The sequence below is a fragment of the Anabrus simplex genome, chromosome 9 (assembly GCF_040414725.1).
Source record: "Anabrus simplex isolate iqAnaSimp1 chromosome 9, ASM4041472v1, whole genome shotgun sequence".
Classification (NCBI taxonomy): domain Eukaryota; kingdom Metazoa; phylum Arthropoda; class Insecta; order Orthoptera; family Tettigoniidae; genus Anabrus; species Anabrus simplex.
Window position 1 is genome coordinate 99149273 of NC_090273.1, and position 27596 is coordinate 99176868.

Sequence of the window (27596 nt, forward strand, 5' to 3'; positions counted from 1 at the left end):
TCACACCATTCATAGCAGAGACTGGCTGCATAAGGAATGGTATTACTAGCATCGCGCATATTCACTTTCATATTGTTAAAGACAAGGATATACCGGGCGAGCTGGCTGTGCGGTTAGGGGCGCACAGCTGTGAGCTTGCATCCGGGAGATAGTGGATTCGAGCCCCAGTGTCGGCAACCCTGAAGTTGGTTTTGCGTGGTTTCCCATTTTCACACCAGGCAAATGCTTGGGCTGTACCTTAATTAAGGCCACGGACGCTTCCTTCCCACTCCTAGGCCTTTCCTATCCCACCGTCGCCATAAGACCTATCTGTGTCGGTGCGACGTAAAGCAAGTTTTAAAAATTTGTAAAATTTAAAAAGAAAAGGATAAGACTGAAACAGATCCATGAAAGTAACAAAATTGTTCTAGCCTATAGCAGTGCACTGTAATTACTAGGTCTTTCTCACGCCGGGCTGAGTGACTAAGACGGTTGAGGTGCTGGCTTTTTGACCCCAACTTGGCAGGTTCGATCCCGGCTCAGTCCGGTAGTATTTGAAGGTATTTAAATACGTCAGCTTCGTGTCGGTAGATTTACTGGCATGTAAAAGAACTCCTGAGGGACTAAATTCCGGCACCTCGACGTCTCCCAAAACCGTAAAAGTAGTTAGTGGTACGTAAAGCCAATAACATTATTATTCACTGCGTCTTGCTAGCAAAGGCATTATTTACTGTTACCAAACATAAATACTGACAGCAATCAATTGATATTTGATAATAAAACTACCTATAATCAATATGCTAATAAACATTAGTACGAATGCATGTTTGATGAACTCTTTCCCAACACAAATATTTGTAGAAGAAAGTACACAAGTACAAACAATATTAACTGTATTAATTACAATTCAATAAATGTACGCTGAGGTGTACTTTGACTGTTATTTGCTTAAATTATGATTGTATTATATTTTGCAATCCCTGCTGTGGTCAGTAATATTAATTTTCAGAACGTTTTGATATTACATATCGAGCACAATAAAGAATTATTTGCTTTCTGAGGCAAGTCAGCGGATTCAATTCTAGGTCAGTCCACATATGAAGGAAATCGAGCGGGAGACACTTCCCAGCATCTCAGAGTCTCCGACGAAAATCGTAAAACATTAATGGGACGGAAAACCAATGAAATTATTCAGGCTTATGGACCCCTCCTTTTAAATTTGTGAAGGTAGTGTGGACACTGAATCGGCATCCCTATCATCTGATTTTGATAATCGGAATTAACTTCTGTAATTTGGCAACCCGAAAAATTCAAGGTGGTACGTACTTGTACCTAGGGAATGCCTAGACAAGGAGGTAAAGATATGCTTGTTTCATGCGGATGAACGAGGTTTCGATTCCCAGTCGTGAAGTCCAAAAATTGAAGGAACGAGATTTCCACTTCTTGATTGGCACTTGGTCCTCAGGTTAACTCAGCCTCATTGGTGGATCCTGGCTATTTTCATACTTGCAAGTGGACACCCGAATTGGTTAACATGCATGGCATTTGCGAGGGTTGTAATTAAAGTATTGGAAATATTGGTAGAGTGTAATATTTAATGAATTAACGAGTACAATTGCATTGCATTCTTGCAATGTAGTCACCCTTTGCCAAATGTCTGGAGGCCGTTGGAGACCGTTGGCAAGGTGTTCTCTCCTGATGACAGCGATGGAGTGCCCTTCAGCGCGGAGTACAGATGCCATGACAGGAAATCTACGGCCTCGGAGGGGTTCCTTCAAATTCGGAAACAGGTCGAAGTCACAAGGACTCATGTCTGGTAAGTATGGACGATGTTCCAAGACCTCCCAATGCAACCGTCCTATGCGTTCTCGTCACAGGCTTCACGTAATCCTCGATAATATTCTGATGCATTTTCATCCACGAACGGTGATCACCTTCTGAAATAAGCTTTAGAGCGGTGAAACTGACACTCTTCACTTCAGCGCCACACAGCAACAACACTCCCAACTGGATGCCCGTCAAATCCACACTACACATAGACAACAGTGCCGTCTGACAGCTCCCATATCCTATTTGCGCATGCCTGTCTGGACTACGTTGTCACGACTTTATTTATAGCCCTCGTATTTTAAAGTAAAGAACATTCAATCAAATACAAGTACCGACCATATACACTAATTAAAAAAAAATTCGCGTGATCTCTCCACTGCTATTGTCATCTCTCACGAGCGTGTTGTTTCCTGGTGGAATCGCAATATCGGGTCCTGTGAGTTTCACGATACACGCCCAATTGAAAAGCGTAAAGTTGTTCCTCACTTGCCGTTTTCAGCATAATGCGAGTGGTCCTGTGATTTTCACGATACACGCCCACTTGAAAAGCGCAAAGTTGTTCCTCACTTGCCGTTTTCAGCAATTGATGTCTCGTAGTTTCCCCTCAGCCATTAGTCACATGCTGTAAGTTCGGGGCTGTGAGGTCGTCATTCACTTGGTTCTCTCCTTCCCAACCATCTGCTTAGCAAGTCGCGATTCAAATTTTTACTCACCAGAGTAGGATAGTGGAATGAGCAATATTTGTATTCATCATTTTCTATCACTGGCACGACATGTTCATGAAGAATTTCAAAATACCATTAGCAAACAATCTCCACCAAGAATCGTCTTTCCAAACAATTCTTCCCATCCAGTCATTGCTCAAACTCTGATTGGTCTGCGTTTTGAATACCTGGAGGACCCTCTTCAGCAAAATAATGACAGTTGTGATGGCAAACACTTCTGTCCACGTGCAACAAAGCTTCACCAGAAAATTGCAATTTGTGAAACCAAGGTTCATCGTTTTCTCAGTCCCTTGAAATAAAGTTCACACAGTTCCAATTGGCTGTCGGAGTGATCCTCCTTCAGTTTGTGGATACTAATCAGTTATATAAAATACGGTATTTCACGTCTCAAAAGACAAGGCCTGACTGATACCAAGTTGAAGTACACCTTGGGAGGTCAATTTCAGTTTTGTGCATATTCAGTGCCATCTAGACTAATGACGTAAGCTAAGGCACATGAAAAATGTCTGTATTTTCCGACCTTGCAGGCCATGGTCCAGGAGCATATGATGATCCCGACGTTTCGCCGAAGACTGCGTTCGGCATTTTCGAGGGTGCCGAATGACGTCGATGGTTACGGAGCTAACAGTGGGCTTCACTGTCGGCGGGACCATCACATTCTTGTGGACCACGGCCAACAAGGCCGGAAAATACAGATATTTTATAACGCCTCAACTGCAATAAGGCGCATGACTCTTGCCTAAAATTAACTAATAAAGTGCCAATCTTTAAATGTTTTTCAATATTCCCCTCTGTGACGTAACAGTAACAGATAATATCACATTTACTTTGAATGTTTCTGACTCATCCTGTAGAACATCTTACCACATGCCGACGTCTCGTAAATGGAAAATGATCTTGCTTGACAGCACCACAGAATTTCTGATGTAGATAGAACGTTTCTACATCCAATGTCGATGAGAGTTTTAATGAGAAGCCACTATCTCCCGGATGCGAGCTCACAGCTGCGCGCTCCAGGTATTTATTTATGTCTTATCACCGAGTGAGTTGGCTGCACAGTATGCGCCGTAAATCAAGCTTGCGGAAGGGTTTCCCGTTCCAGGTAAAGACTGCCTGGCTGGAGATCTACTCTGAGGACTGGAGACTGTGTAAATAACCACTAATTCATGAACTGTTGTCATTCCTTGTCAATTATAATTTTGTGTGTGTACTGATTTGGTCATCCTTATTTTGATTAAATCAATACAACACAGTGTTTTATTCGTAAATAATAATAATAGTAATAATAGTTATAATAGCATACGACCTCCCGAGAGGCCTAGCGTAGACCTTTCAAGTTGAAGCCCATGAGTGACCCGTGTGTCTATGAGGATGGAGCTCTAACTAGGATGAGTTTCAATGTTGAAGATGGCACAGAAACGTAGTTTCTGAGCCAGAGAAATATGTAATGTTAAAATTCCGACCCTGCCGGAAATTGAACCCTGGATACCTTGGACCGAAGACCAGTATACTAACCAGTTAGACAGGGAGGCGAGAAAATATAGGATGGGCAAAATAAAACTGATTCGGAAAATATTAACAACAGAACTGACGCGGGATTGACCCTTGATGAAAGATACTAGAAATGGCCTCATATCAAGGAATGAAAAACTGAGGATCTGAAAGTCCTGACTCCACTTCACTCAGAAACCACCGGCAGAACTCAACGCGCGAAGCTTCGTCTGGACGCTTTAACGCATGCACAGCAGTAAATTTGTAAGGATACATAGGCGGGTCGTTTTTGCTAATTCGATACGACGATCTCTTAACTTCCACTTGCACAGATAAATAGCGTTGAGATTTTGTCAGACTTTCCTTCACTTCAGAAATATTTTCTAGTGTTCGAATTCTTTTCGAATAGTTACGGTTTTTATTCGCTACAGAACCCGCTTCACGTTATTTTGCCACTAAGGTTTGCACTGCAGACTTTGCTAGAGGTTTTGCCATAACACTTCGACTCTTGAGCAAACAGTTCCGCACAGGTTTTTCACGAATCGCGCTTCGCATAACAGCTGACAATGAACACACGCTGTTTTACCGTGAGCACAACTTTGTGTTGCATTCAGCTGGTCAATAAACACATCTGCTCATTTCACTCACTCACACGTAATGACACAGTGACGAAGTCGGGAGAGAGCATGCGGGAGATGCGCACGCGCAAACACTTGACAGCAAGAGATTGGTGCATCGAAATCATGGTTTCCAGCATTCCCTGTAATGGGCCGTTCCCGTGTTCGTTAACAAGTGTCAATTGCGCGTCATTTTTATAAATATTTTCCGGGCCAGTTTTATTTTTCTCATCCCGTATATACTCGTGCTCTCACATTGCTCGAGATGGTGCTGTTCTTTTCAGTCACAACACCATTGGAAAGTGGCTGCATGTTCCTCCAGCCATTCTTCAGTCTCTAGCAGTACCGGGAATCGAACACCGAACTCCATGTACGACAGCTAACAGCGCTAACCGCTACATTGTGGAGGCGAACTGTTGAACAAATGTAAGTGGCAGGTACGTATTCGTTTGATTCTGTTATGAAATGGAGCTCTGAGAGGAAATGTATAATAGATGCGAACATCATTAACAGAGCCACGTCAGAATAACGAAATGACAGAAATGAGATAGCAATTAAACTTGGTCCGAACTAGTCAAGCAAATGAAGGGATGTCAGTTTCATTATCACTTGAGACGCATGGTATTGACTTCTTATATTTATTTTCACGAATAATGAGGTAGAGTAGAACAGATCTCCAGGAAATGAGCTGAGTCATGCGTCATTAGTAAGGAACTCCAAAAATAATCTTCAAGTCCACTGTTCAGTGACACCTTTCTTTCTGATTTTTAACAGTCGACTAATTATTATGATTTTTCTCTCTTTCAGAATGTAACTGGAAGATAGTATTAACTGAATATATACCGAGCTCGATAGCTGCAGTCGCTTAAGTGCGGCCAGTATCCAGTATTCGGAAGATAGCGGGTTCGAACCCCACTGTCGGCAGCCCTGAAGATAGTTTTCCGTGGTTTCCCATTTTCACACCGGGTAAATGCTGAGGCTGTACCTTAATTAAGACCACGGCCGCTTCCTTCCCACTCCTAGCCTTTTCCAGTACCATGATCGCCATAATACCTATCTGAGTTGGTGCGACGTAAAGCAACTTATAAAAAATAAATGAATATAGGGCGATACAATTTCAGCATGGCGTGTTAATTTCTTACAGGCAAATATTATGTTATTTAATCGAAATGTTAGTGACAGTTAATTTTCGTCTAATCAATCAATCCAGTCAGTCAGTCAGTCAGTCAGTCAGTCAGTCAGTCAGTCAGTCAGTCAGTCAGTCAGTCAGTCAGTCAGTCATCTGCATGCGGCAAAATCTCTATCAATTGTTTATCTAGCTTTTTCTTTCACGGTTTCAAAGAACTTGGTAATTTATCGAACATTATCCTTGAAATGGAATGTAATGTAATTATTCTTTTGAATGAATTAATATACATTTAACGGTAGATTTCTACTGTAGTTGAGAATTAAATCGAATTTTAAGATCACATTTACCCAAGGGAAACAACGCTCCTTTTCTTGAATTGTTAGATTGGTTGTGAACAAATCTCAACACGTCCAAGTAATTGAATAACTTCGTTAGAGTTTTTGCTGACAACGATTTCCAATTGCAAGGAAACGTGTGGCAAGGGACGAAAGAAAAGGCTAGTGCAGTAACGATTATTGTTCGATTGCAATATCCACTTCCATCAATATTTGTTGTAAAAATGATTAATTTTCAGCTTTTCCAATCAGATTCAGAAACATTTTTCCAAACTTAGCTCGTGACACCGCTGCCAAATTTAAAATAAGAAAATAAAAAATAAGTTGTTAATTCATATTAGCCAAAAGTAGATCCAGTTTATATATCAGTGGAAGTGACATTACAGGCTTCAAATATGTATTCTTTGTAACACGAACATGATCTAAAATCCTAAAATTATGAAATTAGTAATAATATTTTTCATCCTAAGAAAACGTTAGGTCGAATGAATTGTGTATTACACAATTATATAAGAGATATTGGGAAAATTAGTCACGAAACGTTTGTCTGTCCGTATGCTTGTTAGGTCATCAGCCTAGAATCTGTTTGGATCCTCAAATTGCACTACTAAAGGTTATGCGGTTACGGGGAAACCACAGACACCGATGGCAGCGTCAAAATGAGGCGTAATAGGCAAGATGGGGAATGAGGTAGTTCGCCATTGCTTTCCTCACTGGACCAGAAAGTGCTATTGCAGCACGAGTGACCCTATAAACAACACCTTTCATAACACTGAAACATACTGGTTGAGCTCTAATGTCATTGCTCAACACCACCCATACCCCAGCAGTTTGTAAAAGGTGTTACCAATAAACCTACGAAAGGATTCTTAGAACTTCTTTTCTCACGAATACCTGACAAGGATAACATTTTACAAGATGATCTTAAAAAATATAAAGCAATACTTTTTTGCTACTGACGCAACACGACGTAATTACAAGAGAACAGAAGCTGCAAATGCAAATAAGAGTTACAAGTATCGTGAGTTTATTTCTAAGCTGTTTCCGACTGCACGTGGTCTTGATGTTATCTACAAGTGTTTGTTGCCGTATGTGGACGTAAGGTACTGGAATGACCCAAACTTACTCGTTGGACGATTACAATTTCTAAGAGCATCGCAAGATGCTGGTCACACAGGTCACGAATCAGAAATTCTAGAAATAGAAAGAGAATTACGTTATGCCGATATTATTAAAGTAAAGTTAAACAACGCACATGAGTTACATAAACCAGCACGTCGCAGCTACTGTCGCAGACGCGTTATTACAAGAGGAAAAGATGATCTCTGGCAAGCAGACTAAGTAGAAATGATTCCATATGCCTCTAGTAATCTACTTACTGTTATCGATGTGTACTCGAAGTTTGCTTTTGCACAACCTGTGCGTTCTAAAACAACAGCTCAAGTTAAAGAAGCATATAAACATATTGTTGAAGAATCAAAACGCTGCCCAAGGCTTCTTCAAACTGATCAAGGTAAAGAGTTTTACAACAAGGATTTTTCTTCTTACCTCAACTTACTTGGCATTCAACACTACTCTACGTTCAGCAATCTCAAGGCAAGTGTTGTAGAACGCTTTAATCGTACACTCAAAACAATGGTGTGGCGAGAATTTACAGCACAAGGTTCATATCGTTGGATTGATGTGCTACCTAGTCTTTTATCTACCTACAACGATACACCTCATCGCACTATCGGAACAAAGCCACGTCTTGTTACAAGGAATACACCTCGCCTAGATGCTATTCATCTTGTAATTAAAACAGCTGATCCACGTCGCTATCGCTTTAAAGAAGGTGATTTTGTTCGCCTCAGCAAACACAAGTCTATCTTTTAAAAGGATACACACCTAACTGGAGCACTGACAATTTTCAAATCAGGAGTGTTAAGTTTACTAATCCAGTTACGTATTTAATTCGCGATCTCAGAGGGCAGCCTATTGAAGGAGTATTCTACATCGAAGAACTGCATAAAAAATATCCTAATCACTATTTAGTTGAACGTGTTAGTCGACGACGTGGGAAAAAACTGTATGTTAAATGGTTTGGTTTTAATAACAGCTTTAATTCATGGATTAATAAAGAGGATGTACTTTAAATCTTGTGTGTGTTTTAATCCTCTACCTATCCTTTCTTCTAAGTTACTAGGACATGCTGTAGGATTGAACAACACCTGTAATATGTTTTGAAAATTCATTTTTGTTTTAGAATATATATACATTGTTTATGCTTTCTTTATTTTACTGTCTTTGTCACTCAGTTTTCCTTTTATTCCACCAACAACAACAAGTGCTGCTATCTTCTCAGCAACTAAAGCAATACGAAATAACACACGCAGCATAACTTTACGAATCAGATTTTTATCAGCTACACTTCTTAGTTTAGGATTGTTTTGTCGACATGCTCTTTGCAGGCAGCATCTAACCACGTGCCAGGCGAACGTGTTCTAGAGCAGCCGCCATCTTGCGGAAGCGTCCCTAGGGCGTGTCGTAAGAGCGGCAGCCATCTTGTGCGAGCACCCCTATGCCGTCTCATAAGAAGCTATGTATAGTCGCCATCTTGCGCAAGCGTCCCTAGGGTGTCTCATAAAAGCAGCAGCCATCTTGTGCAAGCAGCCTTAAGCCGTCTCATAAGGAGCTGTCTATAGCCGCCACCTTGCGACAGCCATCCTGCGCAAGCATCCCTAGGGCGTCTCATAAGAGCCTATGTATAGCAGCCATCTCGCGCAAGCGCCCTTAAGGCGTCTCATAAGGAACTGTGTATAGTCTCCATCTTGCAGCCACCATCTTGCGCAAGCATCCCTAGGGGGTCTCATAAGAGCCTATGTATAGCAGCCATCTTGTGCAAGCACCCTTATCCGTCTCATAAGAGCAGCCGCCATCTTGCGCAAGCGCCCTTAAGGCGTCCCGTAAGAAGCTCTGTATAGCCACCATCTTCAGCCACCATCTTGCGCAAACATCCCTAGGGAGTCTCATAAGGGCCTATGTATAGCAGCCATCTTGTACAAGCACCCTTAAGCCGTCTCATAAGAAGCTATGTATAGCCGCCATCTTGTAGCCACCATCTTGCGCAAGCATCCCTAGGGTGTCTCATACGGGCAGCAGCCATCTTGTGCAAGGCAGCCTTAATCTGTCTCATAAGAGCAGCCGCCATCTTGCGCAAGCACCCTTAAGGCGTCTCATAAGGAGCCTTCATGCTACAGCACTAGCATCACCCAGCAATGACCCTAAAGCTGCTAGGCCAGCAAACAGCGCAGGAAGAAATCCTCGTCGTTTTGGTACAGGAATAATTCGTGCACGTTTACTAAACATTGCTCTGCACTTTGGAGAAATTCTCGCTCTTGCTTCGCGCAATGCCTTAGTATTTTTTTTTTTTTTTTTAATAATAGCTACACGAGGATTGTACTCCCCTCGAATAGCTTTTTGTGCAGCCTTTATAACATCTTTCCATCCAACAGTTTTTACTTTCTTCTTCTTCATGTCGTATGGATATCGTTGTTTCACCATGCTGTACACGATTTTACTCGTCAAGAGCAAATCATAAACTAACCGTTACCTCTTGTTTCGTTTAATATATATGTATATTACTATTGCCTACTTTATGATTCAGTTATCATGAAGATTATAAAGCAGCAAGACACACTACCTGTTAGCGACATTGTGCCACATCTCTTACCTAGTTCTAGTACAACTACAAGAAAACGTCAAGGAACGTTGTTTCCTTTTATTGTTCGATGTATTATATCAGGCCCATCGGGATGCGGGAAAACAAATCTTTTACATACACTTATTACTTCTTTAAATGGTATACGCTTCGAGAATATTTACGTGTTGGCAAAGTCAACCACTATATACTATTTTACAAACTGTAATGCACGATCTAGTTAAAGATGGAATAAGATATTTTAAATTTAATTCGCATGAGTAAGTACCATCATCAGACGATGTGCTTCCTAATTCTCTTATGATCTTAGATGATGTCGCAACAGAACAGCAAAACGTTATTCGTGCATTCTTTAGTATTGGACGACATAAATATGTTGATTGCATCTATTTATGTCAAACCTATTCTCGTGTGCCTAAGCAGTTGATACGCGACGACGCAAATGTTATTATGCCTTTTCGGCAAGATGAGCGCAACATGCGACATGTGTATGACGATCATGTTAACACTGATATGATATTCAATGATCTTAAACGTATGTGTGCTACATGTTGGTCATCACACCGTTACAGCTTTTTGGATATTGATACAGAAAGTGATGTTCAGCATGGACGATATCGCATAGTTTTCGATCATTTTATATGCATTAACACAGAATTACAGCAACTACTTGATCAAAAACCATCATCATGTTAACATCTAGCAAGGAGATTACAAAACATATCATCCAAGCTCGAAACAATATTCGACGGAAATTTAAAGAGCTTAAACGTATTCAAGCAGACACGGATTTATTTTAAAAACACAACTAAGTACACCACTCAAAGAAATTTTTAATTCTACTTCATTGCCACAGTCTACTTTAAGTTTTTCTTCTATGCAAACACCATAAAATAAAGAGAAGCATGAAGAAGAAAAGCATCAACAAGAGAAGCAAGATGAGGAAGAGAAGAAGCAAGATGTAGATCAAGAAGAGGAGTAGGATAAGGAAGAAGAACTTAACGATACATCACCATCTAAGCATGTTGAGTTTTTAACTACAGATGTTTATGCTGAAACACCTACTACATCGACGCAAGATCTACCATCTTTGTCTGAGGTCATGATAACGCCAGAGAATCGTAATAAGTTTAGAACTTTTATGCAAGATACCTATGGATCACTCTTTGCACCTTATATAGAAAAACGTTTTACAGGACAAACTGACACTACGTACGGTATTCGCTACGAAGATGACTGTTTCTGGATAGGAAATTCAAATGTTAAGATTAATAGCAACAAACTTGGCATCTAATTTTTTCTCCAAAAAACGTCTACTGAATGCACTGCCACATCGAGCTCTGACGCATGATGAAGTTTTTACGTTTGCTAAACAACTAGGAATTCGTTATTTTCGAGGTGTGTATATGCGCGATCAACTACCAGCCCGCCCACATGAACGTGCAAGTGCCGTAATTAACTTGGACAACAGTCGCGGACCTGGAACTCGTTACGAAAATCTAAAGTATGGTATTTTGATAGCTATGGAGGCTTACCTCCTCCCTTTGAGCTTATACGTTATCTCGGAAGCAGTGCAGACATTGTTTACAAGAAAAACCGTGTACAAAAATTTAATACACGCATGTGCGGACATTTATGTCTTATGTTCTTATATCGAACCCAGGCAGTAGAGAAAGAGAGAGCACTAGTGTGCACGTAATGACTAACAGTAAAAGAACGTTTGCTGTACGTGGAGAAGGACCTGAAACCACCGTCTATTTTAATCCGCCGATCGAACTTGGCTATCAGCCACATAGTCTAGGACTAGTATCGTCATAAGACCTATCTATGCCGGTGCGACGTAAAGCTAATTGTAAAAAATCTCGTGTTGATTGAGGGATACGAGACATGATTGCCAAAACCCCGCCATTCACCGAAATACCATTGCAGGTTACAGTAGTAGTGCAGTGTGGTTGTTCATATTTAAACAGTACTGAGGATTGGAGACCATCCATTTGGCCTGTTAAGTCTTTTCTGTCTGTCCGTCTCTGTGATGTAGTGGTTAGTGTGCTTAGCTGTCACCCCTGGAGGCTTGGGTTCGATTCTCGGATCTCCCACCAAATTTGAAGTGGCACGAGAGCTGGAACGGGACCAATTCAGCTTCGGGAGGTCAACTGAGTAGAGGGGGGTGTTCAAGTCCCTCCTCAGCCATCCTCGAAGTGAGTTTTCCGTGATTTTCCACTTCTTCTCCAGGAAAATGCCGGGATGGTACCTAACTTAAGGCCACAGCCGCTTCCTTCCCTCTTCCTTGCGTATCTCTTCCCATCTTCGCATCCTTCCACAAGGCCCCGGTTCAGCATAGCAGGTGAGGCCACCTGGGCGTGGCATTGGTCCTCCTGCCCAGTTGTATCTCCGACGTAAATTATCACGCTCAATGACTCTGCCCTTGAGGCTATGTTGCTTACAGTGATTGTGAACTTTTAATTATGATTACTAAAACTATATTCTCCAAACAGATCGATTAACGTACTTTCAATATAGTCATGAATATCGTCTACTGAATTACTGCCTGAGGGTAGCGTTAGCACATACTCATCGTAATAGAACTTGTTTACACCATCACGCACATTATAGATTTTATTGTAGCTTTCGAACGATACAATAACATCGATATAGATGTATTTTTGCAGACACCAGAAATGAAGATGAAATAACTCCCTCCGAAGCTCTTGTGCAATGTATTGGCAGAGACAGTGTGAGAAAGTGCCACGTGTTACACACAAAGGAAAATATGAAGACTCAAGCTAGAAAATGCAAGACTCCTGCTCAGTGTTTCCTTTTATCGATGACAGAATAATTAATCAGTTGTCTCTCTGTACAAATATAAAAATTAGGCCATTTTACGCTAAGAGCTTACAATATGTTTACACGAAACAATTAAGAAGGAATATAAACAGATTAAAGAAAGAAACAAATAAAATAAAGAATCGTGGTTGTTCGCTGGATACCAGGCATGAGTGCCTTGAACTCACCATTCACAGAAATAATACTGGAGGTTACAGTAGTATCTGTATTGTATTAAATGAGGTTGTTCATATTTAAACAGTGCTATGGTCTAGAGACCGTCCATTTGGTCTGTTAGGAGTTTCCTGGTGCCCGCTATAATTGTTACTATGCACGGAGTTTGATTTCCCCCCCCCCCCCCGTTTCTGTTTTCTGGTTTAGCTTCTTGCTTGGATATGAATGGGCTACTTTTGTGAGCCCCTGTCAGTACTTACCAAGTCCGGCTCCATGGCTAAATGGTTAGTGTGCTGGCGTTTAGTCACAGGGGTCTCGGCTTCGATTCCCGGCAGGGTCGGGAAATTTAACCATCATTGGTTAATTTCCTTGGCAGGAAGGCTGGGTGTATGTGTTGTCTTCATCATCATTTCATCCTCATCACGACGCGCAGGTCGCCTACGGGAGTCAAATCAAAAGACCTGCACCTGGCGAGCCGAACCCGTTCTGGGATCTCCCGGCACTAAAAGCCCCATACGCCATTTCATTTCATTTCATTTCAGTACTTACCAACATTCTGTGCAAGCACTGTGCACATCCTATTTTCCGGTAGTAATGTAGGTGATTCACCTGGTAGGCCTATAAGAATAATAAATATCACCTTGGGGAACATTAAACTCGGTTTTTTTTCTTGCTGATAAAATGAAATGAAATGTCGTATGGCTTTTAGTGCCGGGAAATCCCAGGACGGGTTTGGCTCGGCAGGTGCAGGTCTTTCTATTTGACTCCTGTAGGCGACCTGCGCGTCATGATGAGGATGAAATGATGATGAATACAACATATACACCCAGCCCCCGTGCCGTAGGAATTAACCAATTTAGGTTAAAATCCCCGACCCGGCCGGGAATCGAACCCGGGACCCTCTGAACCGAAGGCCAGTACGCTGACCGTTCAGCCAACGTGCCGGACTTCTTGCTGGTGTTGCAGTAGCACATCGAATTTTTCCGGCGACGTGTGGATGGGAAAAGGCTAGGATTCTGAAGTTAGAGATCGAGGCCTTAATTAAGCTACAGCCCCCACATTTGTCTGATGTAAAAGCGGTGTTGCTCTTCTGATGTCATTCATGTTGGTAAGTAGTACGACTCATATACCTTCTGCATTCTGTGCACTGACTGTTTCGTGAGTGTTACGATGTTCTTACTGTAAATTAAATTGTGCTCTCCACTGCGGTGCATTTCGTCTATTTCAAGCGCGACATATGCTAATCGTTACCAGCCGTTCTTCATTGTCACAGTGAGAAACGTGACAAATGTAAGCAATCGTGATGAATGGAGCAATCCATGGAAATTAAAGCACAGGTCTCATTCCCTCTGCAGTAAAGCTGCCAATTTGAAACGTTCAATCACGATCTAACGGCTATTTCCCGTAATGAAAATATTACTTGTAAGAAGTCACAGAGTTGGCACTTCTTCTTCTTATGACGCCGTCTCCCTTCGAAGGTTGGCGATCCAATTGATTATGATTACACGCGAAACGGCAGCACGGAAAATTTCTATCGACGTATGTCCATACCACCGCCGCAAGTCTTTCAGCCAGGAATTTCTGCGTCTTCCCACAGATCTTTTCCCATCAATCTTCCCTTGAATGATCAGTCGGAGAAGTTCGTATCGTTCCACCTCTCACGATGTGCCCGAGGTAGCTGAGCTTACGCTCCTTGATGGTTATGAGAAGCTCTTTCTTGGAACTCAAATTACGAGGGCGGTTCAATAAGAAATGTAACAGATGATACTCCCACGTGGCACGTCCCAGGTGGCGGGTAAATCATTCATAAAGATATAAATCATTTGTGCTACGTAGGGAGTGATAAGATAGGCTGCCTCGCTGGTGGATATCTGTGGTGGGGAGGGGAATCATCTATCTACTGGGCATCCGTGGAGAGAGGTAACGATGATTGCTCTGGCTAGAGTGTTTCCGTGGTTACGGCAGTTATAATGAGGGAAACACATGCGGCCACACGCTCAATAAGAAGCTTTTTAAATGAAGTTAACCTCTTATTTGTATTTTATTCTACTTTTTAATTTTTTATTTTCTCCGAATAGTATGCCTTAGTGGTTCAGTGGCAGTACGCCGGCCTCTCACCACTGGGTTCCATGGTTCAAATCCCGGTCACTTCATGTGCGATTTGTGCTGGACAAAGCGGCGGAGGGCAAGACAGGTTTTTCTCCCGGTACTCCGGTTTTCCCTGTCATATTTCATTCCAGCAACACACTCCAATATCATTTCATTTCATCTGTCATTCATTAATCATTGCCCCAGAGGGTGCGACAGGCTTCGGCAGCCGGCACAATTCCTATCCTTGCCGCTAGATGGGGCTTCATTCATTCCATTCCTGACCCGGTCGAATGACTGGAAACAGGCTGTGGATTTTCATTTTTTTAATTTTCTCCAAATAGGTCCATTAGGTTTTTACTGTGTAAATCTGGAGAAAATAAAGGTTATTCATTCATATAAATCATAGTGTGGACATGGTACCGTACGTAGGCCTATTCTTCTTACAAGAAAATATCCACAGTCTGTTTTCACTCATTCGACCGGGTCAGGAATGGAATGAATGAAGCCTCCATCTAGCGACGAGGATAGGAATTGTGCCGGCTGCCAAATCCTGTCACACTGATTAATGACAGAAGAAATTGAATTATATTGAAGAGTGCTACTGGAATGAAAGGTGACAAGGAAAACCGGAGTACCCGGAGAAAAACACGTTCCGCTCCCGCTTTGTCCAGCACAAATCTGACATGAGTGACCGGGGTTTCAACCACGGAACCCAACAGTTAGTGGCCCACGCGCTGCCGCCTGAGCCTCGGAGGCTATTGTTATTCTTACATATTGACCTTATATTTATCTCAAAACGTGTTGTAATGACGTAACGAGGCATTTAGCTCGGCATGGACGAACTCAGATTCAAATGTTTGACGAAAGGATATGACAACTCGCTGAAACTCTTCCACGTAGATGCTTCTCTAGTGATCTACTTTTTATTTTCAAAGTCTTTCCACTCGGTGACAAAGAAAACCACAAAAAAATTGCATTCAAATGTAAAACCATTAAAGTCAATTATAAGTGGTGTCTGAGGATCAAAAGAGAATCCGTAAGCTCTTTTAGTCCCCAGTCAATGAACTCCTTGACCGAGCTCGATAGCTGCAGTAGCTTAAGTGCGGCCAGTATACAGTATTCGGGAGATAGTAGGTTCGAACCCCACCGTCGGCAGACCTGAAAATGGTGTTCCGTGGTTTCCCATTTTCACACCAGGCAAGTGCTGGGGCTGTACCTTAATTAAAGCCACGAAGGTTAAAATCCACGACCCACCCGGGAATTGTACCCGAGACCCGCGGAATTTGCCTCGAGAAATGGGAAACCATGGAAAACCACTTCGAAGATGGCTGAGGAGGGAATCGAACCCCCCTCTATTCAGTTGACCTCCCAAGGCTGAGTGGATCCTGTTCCATCCCTCGTAACACGTTTCAAATTTCGTGGCAGAGTCGGGAATCGAACTCGGGCCTCCGGGGGTGGCAGCTAATCACGCTGACCACTGAAGCACAGAGTCGGATAATAATAATAATAATAATAATAATAATAATAATAATAATAATAATAATAATGGCGTGTGTCCTACGATTAGGTGTGGTACACGTCTTTCGAGTTGACACTAGTTAGAGAGAAAGCAGCTCTTTCATTTTGCCTCTCATTTTTATTTTTCTTATCGTCATGTCTTCCATAAAAAGCTTAAATTTCTTCAAGTCGTCTTGCCATGGGCATCCCCTCGATGTGTGTCGCCAGGTTGAATGAATTTTTTGGATTGAATGTGTGTGTATGCATGTACGTTTATTGTGCTTATGTTATGTTGTGCCATTCAACTTTTAATTCGTAGCGATAGTTTTAAGATATGACTAATCATATTTATTTTGCTTATATTATGCTTTATTGTTTCACATTACTTCTAGTTTGTAATGGTAGTTTTTCAGATAAGATTATGAATATGTTCTCATATGTACACTGTTAATGAAGAGTGGTTAAGTGTAAGAGAGGGCCATGAATCCTAACTTTGCCCCTACAAATAAAGGCAAATATAATAATGTAATAATTGTAAAAGAGCAACTTCAATACATTTTGACATTACACATTTTTTGCTAGTTTTTTAACGTCGTACTAACACATCGAAGGTTTTTCGACGACGCAAGGATGAGAAAATGATGCGATTTGGAGGGTACTACTCTACTCTAATTCTCTGAGTTCAATTTTCTAGAAATATAGCCACTCATTCAATCACTCCTTTGTCTAGTCCAATGGCTCTCATTTTCTTCAGCAGTCTCGCATGATCTATCCAAAGCGTTGGATAGGTCAATAGCGATACAGTCCATTTTAAAATAATGTTGTTTAGATTAAAATTCCTTCACCCGTCCAGTAATCGAGCTCTGGGTTCCACAGACCGAAGACCAAGACGCTGACCACTCAGGTACGTAACCGAACAGACTTGCGACAGACGTGTTCAGGAGCTTACAGTGGATTGTCGTCATTAGTTTTACATACTTGAAGACGGAGGAGAAGGCATTGCTTGACGTTGTCTTCTAGATGGTTGTATGTATGTATGTATGTATGTATGTATGTATGTTTAGTCTTCAGCCCTAAGGCTGGTTGTATCCTCAACAGCTCTGCCATCAGCTGTCATAGATGGCCTAGGCATCACTGAAGAGGCGTACTAGGGAAATAGGAGTGAGGTAGTTTCCCGTTGCTTTCCTCACCGAGCCAGAAGTTGCTGTTACATATCAGTCTGCCAAGCCCACTGAAATGCACGCACCGACCGACCTTATAAGCAACACTTTCACACCATTCATAGCAGGGACTGGCTGCAGAAGGAATGGCATTACTAGCATCACTCATACCTCAGTCACTTTCATACAGTCAAAGCCAAGGATGAGACAGACACAGATCAATGAAAGCAACAAAATTGCTCTAGCCCATACCAGAAGACATAGTGCAATGTAAACACTAAGTCCTGCCAGCAAAGGCATTCTTGATGGTTACAAAAGTAATTTGTATCTGAAATAAATGCAGTAAATATATTCTGTCAACTAATTCTCCTTTCCACCTCCTAGGTCCATCCGTGCCTGGTGCGATAGAAGAGTTACAATTTTGAAATAAAGGCGATAATCCTACAAAGCTTCCTGCAGGTTACATTCTATTTACAGATCTGTTTTCGCAACGGCCTTAACAATAGAAGAGGGCTATCATCTGAGTAGCTGTCCCATTTGGCCGACTTCTCCCTAATCCTTGAAACACTCAAGGGGGCTACATTCCATTGCATAGCGTTTTGTTTCTCCTTCTCGGTGTAATCAACTCTACAGCTAACAATAGGACGTGATTCTCATCCACGAGTGTCGTTCCTAGGTGTAGCAATCTCTTGTTTAGTGGCTCAAATTAGAGAGAGGCTAAGCTTTCCACCCCATCTCCCTTTCTTCTCCATTACAACTTAGACTTTACCTGAGACCAGAAAAAGTGTTATAACAGGCAATGAAAATCTATCTAGGAAAAGTCCCAGACACGTGTCGTCCGAAGTAACAATATTCTTGGACAAAATAAAGTATTATCAAGGGTTTTATTTTCTAGTGATCTACTGTATTTAAATAAATTTAAAGAACACCCGAAGGAAAATTCCGGCACATTGGCGTCTCCGAAAACCGTAAAAAATAGTAGGAAGGAAGTAAAACCATTAATAATAATAATAATAATAATAATAATAATAATAATAATAATAATAATAATACTTTCGTTTCAACCACCTACGGCTTGCTATTACATAACTTCCATTATTTTCTCAAGTTCTTCATCATTCCCAGTACTTCATCCGTTGACTTAATCGCGATAGTTCTTCTGCCGAGAATAAGTTACTCTAATCTTTCTCTTTTCCTAGTCGGACAGATCTTTCATCTCCACAAACTTTCTTCTGAAGACTTCTCTGTTTCTTATGTCGTTTGTACTGATTCCTTATTTGTCTAGATCCCGATGGACTTCTTTCACCGATGCGACTTACGTTTCCCTGTTGTGGAAAGTGAGGAACCTGTTGGGGAGTTTGTCCGGTTCCATTCTTTTAATACGACCTTAGAAAGTAAAACTCCTTTTCTTCGTTGTGGTAGTGATATTTTCAAATTCTTGGTATAGTTTTTGTTTTGGTCTTAAGTGGAAGGTAAATTCATCTAGACCTGTTAGTTTCCTGGGTCCAAGAATCTTCCTAAGAAACTTTCGTTCTTTCTTTCTTTCGTTCTTTTGCAGCCTGAGAGTCCTTTACTGGCTATTGTCTAAGCTGCATAGATGCATTCAGTTTTGAGTACAGTGCCTGAATTTGGCCTGGAAGGAGAGTGATTTCGACTTGTAAGTTTTCTCTCATAGTCTAGATCAGGGCCTCTAAGAGTGCATGCACTGTGCACGGTGCAAAAGACCACTTCGCTTGGTTAACCAGAGTGCAGACCCCCACTCCTCGATTTGAAGCAATAGCGTTGCCTCCCTCTTTCCCCACGCCTGTCTCGCTCGCTCCGCCTATCTCCCTCTTCCTCACTTGCTCCGTAGCGCTCCAAATCCGAGCTTAGCCGAGTAGCCCAGAGACGAAGCGTTGGTCCGAGCCGAGCCGAATGGGACCGATGCACTGTGCACAGGAACTCTGCGCCTCAATTTGTACGCGTGTGATTTTGGGCGTTTGAGAGGCCCTGGTCTAGATGACGTCTCCAACTTTCTCACCCCTTCTTCAGTTGCTGCCTTTTCATTGATATTTGGAGTCAGAATCTAATTTGGATACTTGAATTTTTTAACCCATTTGATGTCACCATATTTGGTCTTCCTTATCCTGGATGGATCTGTGGTATTTTTCTTCATATACTCCGTCGTTTCAAAATATAATTGCAATCCTGCTTACAGGCTTTTTTTGAGGTCCTCAATCTGCTTAGTTGCAGTTTGTAAGGTCTCTGTAAAAATTCTACATTATTATTATTATTATTATTATTATTATTATTATTATTACGGACTCTCCGTGGAGCATAGAGGTGTAAAAAGGTGCGGGCATTAATGGGTGGGCAGAGAAAATATCAAAGTATAATTTAACACTCTAAAATTTGAAATTTTATTTCTTTCCTTTCTTTCTGAATTGACTTAGATGAACAACACCAAATAACAGTTCTCTAGTAGCAGTATTAGAAAACCCTAGAAAAACAGAATGAGCTTGAAGCTCCCAAGTTACAAATTTCAAAAGAGCGTCTTTGCTCCACACAGTTAACTGTCTAGGAGACTGCTCTCGAAAAATTATTAAAACCAGGCCTCTACAATCTAAAGTTTTACATCAGATAAAATATAAACAGTTTTCACAGTCTTACTCGCTCGACAGCCTGAGTTACATTTAAATAGGAAGTTAAATTCTAACAGAGGCAATTAGTGCCCATTCTACATGGCCTTAGTGATCAACACAACCGTAAGACAAAATGCTAGGAGGCAAACACTTACACTTCTGTGAAATACATTAGAAAATTCTTAAAAACCCGAAGTTATTGATGCCAAGCCTCTACTACAGAGGTGACTAGAGGGAGAAAAATGTTAAGTTCCAAAAGAAGAGATAAATTTTATATTTTACAAAATCATAGTCACCCCAATACCAAGTTGAATAGGAATTAAAACAGGGTTCACACTCTTTATTCCCTATGTTAGAATAAAGTCCTTAGACTTGTTTGAAAATTTACATTGAAAGATTGATAGATTTACATTACGAAAGAACTTTGAAACCTTCCCCTCAATTTAGCTTTCTGAGACTATCACATGATTGCCATTACCTTGGGCTGGTGGGCCTTTCGACAATGGGCGAGGCTTTCCCCCTGCCTCCGACACTCTAAACCTCTTGATCAGAGCGATGGAAAGGACAACATGGCCCGAAAGGTCTCAACTTTTATAGCGGAGAGGAAGGTTGCAGAACTCTCTGGGCTGAAGCCCTGTATACACCCCGAATTTCTATTGGTTAATTTAATAAATATCCAAAATTGCTGATTGGTCCAAAAATGTGAAGAAGAAGAAAGGGATAGCAGTGCTAGCAACCTAAGAATACACACACAAAAAAAGAATTTACAAACATTTCAGTTCTGTAAACCTCAAAACTACAATTTTCTTTGAAAATTAATTGTTCATCTTCCCACCAGAGGGGCCATAAGTCGACCATAGGGACATCTGAAGATAAAGTTCGAAACTTCTTCTGAAATAAGTTTCACTGTTCAAATAACAAATGGCCTTCTCAAAGGCGTTCACGTTAAATGAACGGAGCTGGTGGACCTCCTGTATTATTATTATTATCATTATTATTATTATTATTATTATTATTATTATTATTATTATATAATGAGGAAAGCAACGGGAAACTACCTCACTCCTCATTTCCCTAGTATGCCTCTTCAGTGACACCTAGGCTATTTATGACAGCTGTTGGTGGAGCTGTGGAGGATAAAACCAGCCTTAGGGCTGAATACCCAACATACATTATATAAAATTGTACTATTGTGTGTGTACTTCAAATTTTCACAAAATACTTCGTATTTATCTCGGATAAAGTATATAGAAGTTGAAAGGGTGAGCTTGTATTTGGAGATAGTGAGTTCGAATCCCACTGTCGGCAGCCGCGAAGATGGTTTTCCGTGTTTTCCCATTTTCACACCAGGCGAATCCTGGGGCTGTACCTTAATTAAGGCTACGGCCGCTTCCTTCCTACTCTTAAGCCTTTCCTATCCCATCGTCGCCATAAAACCTATCTGTGTCGGTGCGACGTAAAGCAAATTCTAAAAGAAACCGTTTTGATTCAATTCCTAACCAAATTATCTTATTTATATATTCTCTCATGTGTTCCTTGGTTCTGTACCCTCAGGCGTTTTCTTAATTTTTGAAAAATGTCCACACTTACACACCTAATTTAGTTATAAAGGCTTGAGTGAAACTCTGCATTGACTCACATTAGCGCTCGTAGTGATGTTTAAGTGAAACAATTCATTGACTGACATTAGCGCTCGTGGTGATTAAAAAAAAAAGCAAACTGCTAATCTAATCGACCGAATAACGATGATTAAGAAAAGTTGTAAGTTTTAATAATAAATACTTTATTATATTTTATTTATCAAAAATTCGTGGCTTATATCCCTAGGTTGTTTTCAACACTGAATTGCTTGCTTGAAGGGCTAGAAGTGTGCATTTTTGCTTCATATAACTGATAGGAACTTACTGTAACAGAATCCCATTTGAAACAGTCTTTAATATACAAAGGAGCTATTATATTAACCCGAGAGTGGTAACGTGGGATATAGGACTACTGCATCTGTGTTTGGTTGATTGTTCTGCTGATGCTTCGTCTACCTTTATTCCAATGTTCTTCATACAAATGCTGCTTTTGTCACCAGCATTGTCTCTATTGTAAACTGGCTATTAATGTTGATGGGGCGCTCGTGGACCCCACGTTACTGTATGTGAAACATTTTATGCACTTGATACTGCATTGCTGTGGTTTTGTCCCTATAATTGCTTCACCTTTATTGTTAGGTGCTATTGTTGACATTGTTATAGATTTGCTACAGACTATTTGGACTTATTGTTACGTGCTCAGGCACTGGCAGCCCTGTGAAAGCTCAAGTCAGTATTTCCTACAAGGGATGAATAAAGGTCGATTCACACATCTCCGGGACGTGACGGCGCTTTCCGTGAGGTGACGGCATCTTCCGTGAAAATAAAATATCGTCGCCATGTAAACGAAGGGATGAGTTCCTACACTTCCGTTGACGTAATTCGTCGTGACCTTCAGTGCTTCTCCGTGATCCGTGCCGGCAATACGTATTCGCTCGCCAACGATATTTTCTTGTTTTCACGGACGTGATTTCTCTCTTCCCGCCTTCCTGCTTCTCTGCTTTCTTCGAGTACTGAGGTTATCTGTGTACGTTTGAACTGTTCTTTACCTCCCAAAATGAAGGACGAACTGCTGATTGAATTAGTGATGATGATGATGATTGTTTAAAGGGGAAGGCACACTCTTTTCTATATAAGCTGATTCGAAATATATGGATAGTGGTTTGAAGAAGCGTGTATGGGGCGAAATTGGCGAGAAAATGGAAGCTGAAGGTACTTAACTAACATTTTTTGCTTTTAAGATTAAGGAAATCAGTCTGTCTGTACATAGGCACCGACTTTGGTGCGACAAGGCACTTTCTGCCCCCAACCTACAAAGTCAGGGGTATTAAAATTAATCAACGATATCATTTATTTAATTTTTCAAGTAATTAAAAGCAAATGTAGTGTATACGTGAAATTTTACTTCGTCGTCCATCAAGCACTTATATAGAGCAGAAAACACTCCTTTCTAACCCCTGCGTTTCCATATATGATGAACCCACTGTTTCTTCCTCTCTTTCTCCTCTTCATCCAAAATTATAGCTATCATTAACAGTTAATCATCACTAAAAAATCATCTAACACTTGATTGCTGACTTATAACTGCACGGAACTGTAGTGTGAGAACAGACGTGAAATATTCATGTCGGAAAGGACGGATACGGACACGGAGAGCGCCGTCACGTCACGGAGATGTGTGAATCGACCTTAAGCCAGGCCGGTGATCCCCATCCGGTCCAATGACTTGCCCGGACTCTCCTTGTATTGTTTTCGTCCGGTTTCTCTGCAGACCTTCTTGAAGTTGAGAAGAGAATCTTCCCTCTCTAGTCGTGCTTTGAAGATTACAGTTTTTCATCACTCTAGATATAATTACAAGGACGCCGCGAAAGAGGAGGTGTTCTTGTGTGGGTGTGTCGAGTACGTGGCGGGTGTCCATCAGAATCAGTGTCTAAGTATCGTCGTGCTGGAGTACAGAGAACTGAGTTCAATGTGTCTTAGAGAACTGAGTGGTGTACTTTGTGTGTACTGCCTTGGAGTAGTGAGGAGAGTACTGCCGACATGGAGTCAGTGTGTGTACGTATTGTAGTGCTGGTTAGCACTGTTTAGCTGTTGCTGTTGTGTGGCCAATGTTTAGTTGCCAGTGTTAAGTAGTTCACAGTGTGGAGCAGTTACGTTGTTTGCTAGTTAATTAAGTTTACTACGTTGACTGTGTTACTGGACTTGTCTGAAGTCTAACAAAGGAACAGTCGTCGTCAGTCGTGATTGCTAGCAGACTACATGTTCAAACTCATGTGTGTGTGTGAAGCTGCTTGAATGGAGTGACTGAACGTGCAAAGCCAAGTGAAAGTGAGGGTTGTTAGTAAGGTTTATAGCCCGTTCCAGGTAAAGACTGCCCACCTGAAGTCCTGCTGGGAGGGAATTATAAATGGACAGTAGTTTGTAGAATGTGGCAAATTATGATTTAGGCCTAATATAATTGTGTGTGTTTGTGTTTGTATGTGCCAATTGGGTTATCCTGAATTTAATTCGATCCATAAAGCAGGCAGTGTTTTATTCATGACATGTTTTTATTCAGGCTGAAAAAAATGGACGAGGACAGTATCAGAGTTCTCCTAGAAGGAACTTCAATGACGATGGTGATGAGTTAATTGATTATTCACCCAGTACCTTGTAGGATGACAGTAACATATTAATTCATTTCGATTGGCTATTTCTAGCCGAGTGCAGCCCTCATAAAGCACACTCCGTTGAGGGTGGGCGGCATGTGCCATGTGTAGGTAACTGTGTGTTATTGTGGTGGAGGATAGTTTTATGTGTGGTGTGTGAGTTGAAGGGATGTTGGAGACAGCACAAATACCCAGCCCCTAAGGCATTGGAATTAACCAATTAAGGTTAAAATCCCCGACCCGGCCGGGAATCGAATCCGGGACCCTCTGAACCGAAGGCCAGTACGCTGACCATTCAGCCAACAAGTCGGACGCAGTAACATCGACACAGAGATATATTTTTCAGACACCTGAAATGAAGATGAAGTAACTCCCTCCGAAGCTCTTGTGCAATGTATTGGCAGAGACAGTGTGAGAAAGTGCCACGTGTTACACACAGAGGAAAATATGAAGACTCATGCTATAAAATGCAAGACTCCTGCTCAGTGTTTCCTTTTATCGATGACAGAATAATTAATCAGTGTCTCTCCGTAAAAATATAAAAACTAGGCCATTTTACGCTAAGAGCTTATAATGTGTTTGCATGAAACAATTAAGAATGTCTCTAAATCGCCAAGAACAACGTGAGATGAATCTGGATGCGATTTATGAGTAGATGCATTTCTAATGCAGACGCGATGAATGTAAATGAAATTATTTGTCCTTACACTTGTTGATGTGGCGATGAACAAATTAAACAGTACTCTATTATTACTCGCTATTGAACATCAGTTAGAAAGATGACGCTCGAATTCTGTGTTAACGGGTACAAAAATGGAAGTGCAAGAACGGCAATTCCTGAGAAGAATAATAGGGCCAAGGATCCTACCAGATGGAAAGCGATGGTACAAACCCAACAATGAGCTCTACCAGCATCAAGAAAACCTCATAGATGCCATCAGGAGAAAACGTCTGACTTTCTATGGACACCTATACAGAATGGATCCTAATAGATTATCCCATAAGATCTTCAAGGTTGCTAACAAAGGCAAAGCTACTGGATTCCCCTGGACCAAACAAGTGGACAAAGATCTTGCAGAGCTTAATATTAATCAAGCCGCCATTACTGACAGAAATGCATACCGTTTAATGGTCAAAACTAAACCTTTCCTAACATCCCTTACATCAGCTAGCCACAAAGGAGCCGGGAATTGGTCAGAGGAGCGCAGGAAAGAATTCAGCGAGAAAATGAAGGAATACTGGGCCAACAGGAAGGCTCAAGAGGCCACTAAGAACACAATCCAGTATGCTAAAAGGGGCAGACGAAGACAAAAACACAGCTAGAACACAAGCACCGTGGTCCACAGATGGCCTAAACGCAAAGAGAGAGAGAAGAAAATCCACAGTTCTAGCACTTCAGCGAAGCAACTCAATCTTGAAAACGTTCTAGGAATATGAGCTACGAATTTTAGGTAAATAAAATATAAAGTATGAGAATACAATCTGTATTTATTTCTTAAAATTACAATCCTTAATCATCGTTATCCGGTCGATTAGATTAGCAGTTTGCCTTTTTCTACCACTACGAGCGCTAATGTGAGTCAATGCATTGTTTCACTTAAGCATCACTACGAGCGTTAATGTGAGTCAATGCATTGTATCACTTAAGCACCACTACGAGCGCTAATGTGAGTCAATGCATTGTTTCACTTAAGCACCATTACGAGCGCTAATGTGAGTCATGCATTGCTTCACTTAAGCACCACTACGAGCGCTAATATGAGTCAATGCATTGTTTCACTTAAGCACCACTACGAGCGCGAATGTGAGTCAATACATTGTTTCACTTCAGCACCACTACGAGCGCTAATGTGAGTCAATACATTGTTTCACTTAAGCAACACTACGAATGCTAATGTGAGTCATGCAGAGTTCCACTTAAGCACCACTACGAGCGCTAATGTGAGTCAATACATTGTTTCACTTCAGCACCACTACGAGCGCTAATGTGAGTCAATACATTGTTTCACTTCAGCACCACTACGAGCGCTAATGTGAGTCAATACATTGTTTCACTTCAGCACCACTACGAGCGCTAATGTGAGTCATGCAGAGTTCCACTTAAGACCTTATAACTACGTTCGGTGTGGACAATTTACAAAAATAAAAAAAATGCCAGAGGGTATTGAACCAAGGAACATATTACAAAAAGAATCATGTAAATAAGTAATTTGACTAGGATTTGAATAAAAACGAGAACGAGTAAAGAAACAAGCGATTTTATACTGTTTATCCGGAACTGCATTTAGATCGGAAGTGATTTTCGAAATTTATTTTTAGTTTGATGGAGCCTTCCCGGGTCATTTAGCCCTTCAACGTTCGGCACAGTTGAGGAAATTGCTTACTTTTACGTTTTTCATAGTATGGGGACACATATCCTATCTGCTAAGAAATGTTTTCAACATTAAAGCACACATTGAACCTTCCCAATCGTACAGTTTCGACCTGTAACACATCTGAGCAGTAGGTAGCCAAACGTTGTTATAATACCTCTGTCATCAGACAGAGTAAAACGGAACGTCGGAATTGACACGCAGGCAACCTAAAACAAAACCCCATGGCACTACAACCTTCGAAGGGCCTTGGCCTACCAAGCGACCGCTACTGAGCCCGGAGGCCTGCAGATTACGAGGTGTCGTGTGGTCACCACGACGAATCCTCTCGGCCGTTATTCTTGAATTTCTAGACCGGGGTCGCTATCTCACTGTCAGATAGCTCCTCAATTCTAATCACGTAGGCTGAGTGGACATCGAACCAGCCCTCAGGTCCAGGTAAAAATCCCTGACCTGGCCGGTATTCGAACCCGGAGCGTCCGGGTAAGAGGCAGGCACGCTACCCCTACACCACGGGTCTGACAAGCAATCTAAATGATTCCAAAGTAGTAGGCTGTATAGAGGTACTAAAAATGTGTGAGCTTCATGTCGGTATATATATATATATATATATATATATTGCTATTTGCTTTACGTCGCACCGACACAGTTAGGTCTTATGGCGACGATGGGACAGGAAACGCCTAGGATTGGGAAGGAAGTGGCCATGACCTTAATTAAGGTACAGTCCCAGCATTTGCTTGGTGTGAAAATGGGAAACCACGGAAAACTATCTTCAGGGCTGCCGACAGTGGGGTTCGAACCCACTATCTCCCGAATGCGAG